Genomic DNA, 6,621 nt, shown 5'->3' on the forward strand with positions numbered 1-6,621 from the left:
TGCTTCTATTTATACTATTTTAGATGCGGTTTTTTGCGTTTTTGATTGTGTTTTAATAGAGTACGTCAACAGAATGTACACAAAGAAGGAATTTTTCGATATTCCCTGCGCGGGGGAGAGAGACAGGATTACGGCTTACCGTGAAGAACTTGGCTTCTATTATACTATTTTAGATGAATGTACACTAAGAAAAAATTTTTCGAAAAAATTTCCCTCACGGGGGAAGTGTTATACATACATTTTGAGCCACAACAAGGCGTGGCGGGGTCTGCTAGTATTTATTAGATTATATAATGTCATATAAAATCAAAATAGTTATTATTTTTCATTACGACCTGTATTTCATAACAATTTACGAAACTGAAATGAATAATCATTAATTTAGCTGGGAGTAAACATTTACAGTTTAAACAAAAAAGTATATTTATTTTGGCCTTGTAAGATATTGTACACTTTACATCAATTTGACAAAATTGTGACATTTTCTTATTAAATAAAGATATTAATAGTGTGATAATGAAATAAATATTTACAGAGCAAATATTGGATGTTCACTAAAATTTGTTACAAACTTTATAGTCTTTTGTGTACTAATAACTAAATTAAAATTTGCGGTATACGATGTCTTATTACAACTAGAGCGCTTAGAAAATCGTTCACTGTTCTTCTTTCGGAGAAGAACAAATTACCGTATTTTGAATAAGAACAAGAAAGGCCTATCAGCTGAAAATCTTGAACCTGGAAGGAAAGTTTACATTTTCACCAAGAGAAAGATTACTCTGTTAGGGAAACTGTTCGATGCAATGATGGAATATCATTTGAAAAGAAGCCTCAAAAAGTTATAATGCTGCACAACAATATAATCATCGAATATCAGAATAAAGTATTCGTGCTAGGACCAACGAGCAGATTCAACTACCAAATCGGAATGTGGATGGATGCCTTGCTAGAAAATTCAACAATCATTTCTTCATCTTGGACGATTAATCAAATTTCATTTTGCTACATTCAATGATTGGAGGAGACGGCAAGCTTTGCTCAAACGGAATCAGGTCAGTTGCTGTCGATATAAATTTTACCCGAAAAAAATTTGAACCCAAAGTCGAAAGGTTGTTAGTAAAGTTTTAATTCGGAAATCTGGCTTTGCCATCTATGTACAATATATTTAAACCATTGTAGCCGAACCTAATTTCCTACATCAGACTCAACTTAGCAGGAGGTATAACTTTTAACCGGACAGACTATTGTCAATTATGCACAGGTTGTTTTTGGAGCTCTGGAGGCAGAAAACATCAACTTTCCAGAATAAGAAGACAATCCAGTCAACCGAGGTGCAACCAATATAAGATTTTTCGGTTTATCTAAAGTCCTTCGTATGTGAAAAAAAGGCTGGAAAACTAAAACATCAAGCAGCTGATTACCAAATGTATTACTGTCTAGAGTAAATAAATCCGGACCAAGTTCTGTACAATGCCTTGCGCTCTCGGTCAAGAGAAGGATTGATATAGTACGCTAAGAGGATGCTATTGAAACTCAATATTAAATAGTTTTTTTTTGTTCTTTCAATCAGTTTGTTAACTAAAAAGTTATCTGATTCTAAAAATACCTTTAGAAATTTATCTGAACTTAAGTTATGTCTTAATCAAGTAGATATTTTTAGGAAGTGGAATGTTATAGAAAATGCGTCAAGTGTAATGTTCTGCAATATTAAGTATTCCACAGAACCAGAAATTGTTAAATCTTTAACCATAGATGAAGAACTGAATGCAAAAATATTTTTAAAAAGTACCTGTTAATCTCTAGGCAGTAGTGCATTTCCTAAAAATTTGTAGCTTACATAATTTAAAAGATGTTTTATTTAACTTAGAAGTATTTGAATCTAGTGTTAATGATTTGTTAATGGATTGTGTTTCATTTGTTCAAGAGATCTTAAAGCAGCTGAAATTAAAAGTTTCTCATAGGCAGTCTGAAATTAATTTTCTGTTGGAACAAATTTGTAACATTTCTCTTTGAAAAACTCTTTTTGGTATTCATCTCGTTTATTAATTTTTTTGTAACTTACTAAATACAATATGCATATAAATTTTTGCGTAGCTCTGGTTGTTTATTATTACTACATCCTAAAACTATTATGAAAGTGTGTAATAGCTTGGGATTAGGTCTTAGAAAAGAACAAAAACTGATAATGACTTTTTGAATTACGTAAATCAAAAATTCAAAAATTTAAAGTCTCATGAGAAATCCGTCAAATTAATGATGGATGAAATACATCTTAAGCAATGTTTTGACTATAAAGGTAATGAAATTTTTGGTATGGCTTTTGACAAGGAAAAAGCTGTTAAAAGTGCTCATGTGTTCGTGATTCGTAGCTTGCTATCTCCGTATGAAGATGCAACACATATTTTGCCTGTTAGAACCATCAGTGCAGATGAGTTACAGCATGTTCTGAAGAAAATTGTTATCAAATTGAAAATTATTGGTTTCGGAATAGTTGCAGTTATCTATGACAATAAAGCAATCAATAAAAAATCGATGTCCATGTTTGTAAGTCTACGTAAAATTAGTATTGTTTATAATAACCCTGCTGAGGTTGGCCTTCATCTCTTCATTATTATTGATCCTGTGCATATTTTAGAATCCATTAGAAATAACTGGATTATCAAAGAAATACAGATCAGTGTTTGTATTTTCCTACTTTTGAGAACTTATTGTCAGTTGAAACTGATTGTTTTACCACACTAAAGAATTTTCATATTCGATACTCAGATTGCTGAGACCTTATTGATTAGACATAACAACAATTTAAGTTTTTGTCAGGGAACTGCTCTTTTCTTAAAATCACCTATACTTGATGGTCAATTGTTAATGAAAAAACAATTTATAAAAATCAGCATAAATTAGATAAATATCAAAAAGCATATTTACAGTTGGAAACAATAACTTAAAATATGTGTACTTTAGCAAACTACTTAATTGGTTAGTAAAATTGAAGATCTCTTGCTCTGAAAACTGGCATGTTGACAAAAGAAATATTTTCTGCACTACACGGCAGCACTTATGGCTTAATCAAAATGGCTCTATACTGTATTGTAAAATTAAAATTTAATTATTTTCTATCTGTAAGGTACAGACTGACATTGTAGAATGCAGATTTGGCAAATACAGGCAGTTATCAGGCTTAGCATATAACATTTCTATTAGACAAGTTTATGAAAATGAATGCAAGTTACGATTACACAGTATAATTCCAAAACTAATTAAATCAAATAAGTTTGGTAATATTTCTGTTACTCTCCATGTAAAAGATCAACTTTCAGATTAGGGTGTGACCATTAAAGAATCTGCTAAAGATTTTTAAGAAAGAGTGACAGCAGACATCAATGAAAATGATTTTAACATTAATGACAATATACCTACTTTAACTCAAATTGCATGTTACTGTTGTCATAACATTATTAAAAACTCAAATGTAGTCTTTGTAAATGTAGTATCCCAATAGATAAGGAAGTAGCCACTGATTTGTCTAAAAAGAATTCAAATAAATGGATAAAAAGTTTTGACCGAGATGGCCTTTTCTATCCTCACCTAATGTACTGAATATTTCCATATATAATTACATTGCTGTTAAAAAGTTGCTTTCAGCAGAATTTGAAATTGAATTTTTGAGGCATAGCAATTAGTGATGCATTGTTTGTCATTTAACTGTTAGCTTGCTCAAAGACAATATATTAAGAATGAAACATATATGACTCAACAGTGGTCGTAAAACATACTGTATACTTCGTTCATCCATAAACATTTTTTGAGCAATTATTGTACAAGTTGAGGATGATAATTTTGTTGCTAAGATCATCATAGTGAAGGATAAGCTTCAAACACTTAAAACGTTATAAACCTCATAAATTGAATAACTACATCTTTACTGTAATATTATTTGAATTTCATAATTTGTAATAATATTACACTGTGCCATTGATTTGTAATTTGTTTTATTCAGATATCGTGTGGAGTTTTACGTAACTATTTGAATTGAAAAATAAAATTTTAAAAAACCTTTGAAATCAGTCTAAATGATAATCTTTAGTGACACAATTTTTAAAAAGCAAAGAAACTTCGTTTAAAAGAGTTAAACGAAGTATAGGACAAAACACTGATCGTTACAACCGTATGACGACAAGTTGTGAAGTCACATTTTACTGCTTCGGCTTGCTCTTTAGGAGGCGTTGATGTTAACAGGTTAATCACATTAGTTTCGACCCCCGAAGCAGTAGCTATTCATCCTATGTCGATGACTCGTTTGGTCTTAATCCAATCCAGAAATTTTTCTATTTCATTTGGCATATTGTACAGAAATATGCAAATCTCGGATAATTTGAAATTCGATAATTCGAAGTCGCAAGTGTTTTGTTCCTTGAATTTCGAACTAACAAGAATTTTCTGTATTAGGATACTGAAAAATCGAAGGTTGTAATTCTGAATGACTGTTTGGAAGGAAACACCTGGTAAGGGATGAAAAATTTTCGAAAATAAAGTACAGAAAAAAAAATAACCCGACTTTACTCGAAAAAAATCTTCAGATGAGAATATAGCTATGCCTTAAATAACCCCTAAATCCACCCTTGAAGCAAGTTGACTTGATAAAATAATTTATCGATTAACTTTAATAAGAAACGATTTCAATTAAAAGTATTTTCCAAAACGTAAGTGTGGTATGAACTCACTTTCTCCCAGAATTAGTTTGTTTGTCATATTGTGAACAGTAATATAAACATTTTGTTTCGATAAGATTGAACATGAATATTTACTAAATGTTTGTTTATTAACCATTCATGTATTAAATTTATCAATAATTTGTTTTTTTACAAATGATTGATAAATTTAGCAAGGAATCTAGGACGTTCCTCGAACCCTGTAACAAAGGTAATCAATTATTTTAAGTATAAACATTGAAAATAGCATTTAAAAATGAATTATTTCAGGTACTGTTTACGCAAAAGTTAAAAAAAAATGTTTTATGCAATATTTACTACATCTCTTACAATGAATTCAATTTTATACATAAAAGTTTTTAAATTCATGCATAAAACAAATGTTTTTTAGAAGGAAAAGTTATCAATATTAAAAATTATTTCGTTTTCCAATCGTAGTCCTATTTTTTAAAATAAATGAACTTCATTTATTTAATTTGAAAATAATTTGAAAACAAACATTTCAATACAAATAAGAATGCATTAGATAAATAAATATAATTATCGCTAATACAGGCTTCATAGGAATTAGAAAAATTTCTCGTTGATTGGAAAAAGCAAAAGCAATAAAAATTTTACAAACTTCCTTTATAGTGAATTTATCTACTTATAATTTACATTTCTGTTTCTCTTTCACTATTGTGTGTCTTCATTTTTATTTATTTTCGTGAGAAGATAAAATACATTAAAAATGTTTATTCATATTCATTTTTACTTTGACTTGAAAGTAAATAAAAAGTAGTCATATTATTTATTTATTATTTCCAAAACGCAAACTTGATATATAGAGTTTTCTATCTTTTAAAATCCAAATTACAGATCCACTTTTAAATTAAATACCAGCTCCATTAAGAATCATTTCTCGGGTTGAAGTCATTTCACTTTGAAATTTTCATACGAAATGTTCTAAAATTTCTAAACAAATAATTACAATTTCTTGAGAAATTTTCGAATATTTCCTGTGAAATTTTCAAAATTTGAACAGTTTTAATCAGCTTTATTATTAATGAAGTAACATATAGTACAATAGTTTTAAATAGACTAAATTTAGTAGAGATTGTCATCATGGATAACATATTTTGAAAAAATATTTTTCTACAGTCGACGGAACATTTAGATATTTGTTTAGTTAATTAAGAACAGTGTCTAGTCCCAAGGATTTCGGTCAGGAGATTGTTGACATGTACAGTACATGTACAGTTCCAGTCATTGTTCGAAGGTTTTATCCGTTCGATCACTCGTAAGCAAAAGAATATTTTGGTTGGAATAAATACTCTTACATATTAATATTAAAAAATAATTAGTAATTTTCGTTCGTATTTTAGTTATTTTTTTTCAAAAACTTATTATAAATTCAACAACAAACCATTCTAACTTTATTTTAATATTAAAAACTTCTGTGCTTAGTAAAGGTGAGAACTAATGACAAGCTCTATGGTTTATCTATTTGGCCCCTGGTCCTGAGTGATTTAACATTACTATTTAATTTATTAGTAATTTTTCGGAAATTAATTAGCACTTTTACAAAATACAGACATTTGTAATTATCGGTGTTTAGAAATAAAGTACAGTACTTAAGAAAATTTTGAAATTAAGAAAGAAAATACATATTTATGTTAATATTTTCTCCAGTTTTCCAACAAATTGCAAGACAAATTAGATGGATAGAACAAGAAAAAAAATTAATTCAAATTGTTAACAATTTAATTACGTATTTTTGCGCAATTTCCGAGAGAAAACGCCTAAACAATGTTATGAGCTTTTGATGAAAATTGATTTCAATTATCATCATTCTTGGCGATTTGATTGAAAAGCAAAAAATTAGGTGGATCAAAAATTTACCTTTTGTTATTCTTAGAATTGTAAGAAAACT

The 6,621-nt window shown here is 28.9% G+C and overlaps 1 pseudogene; it reads left to right on the top strand.

Annotated features, from left to right (window-relative positions):
- The first annotated feature begins 2,071 nt into the window (after nt 1–2,071).
- Nucleotides 2,072–2,742, top strand: LOC111625381 (annotated as a pseudogene).
- Nucleotides 2,743–6,621: the final 3,879 nt, after the last annotated feature.

The sequence above is a fragment of the Centruroides sculpturatus genome, unplaced genomic scaffold (genome assembly GCF_000671375.1).
Source record: "Centruroides sculpturatus isolate CEXI.00-Female unplaced genomic scaffold, Cexi_2.0 scaffold233, whole genome shotgun sequence".
In the NCBI taxonomy this organism is placed as follows: domain Eukaryota; kingdom Metazoa; phylum Arthropoda; class Arachnida; order Scorpiones; family Buthidae; genus Centruroides; species Centruroides sculpturatus.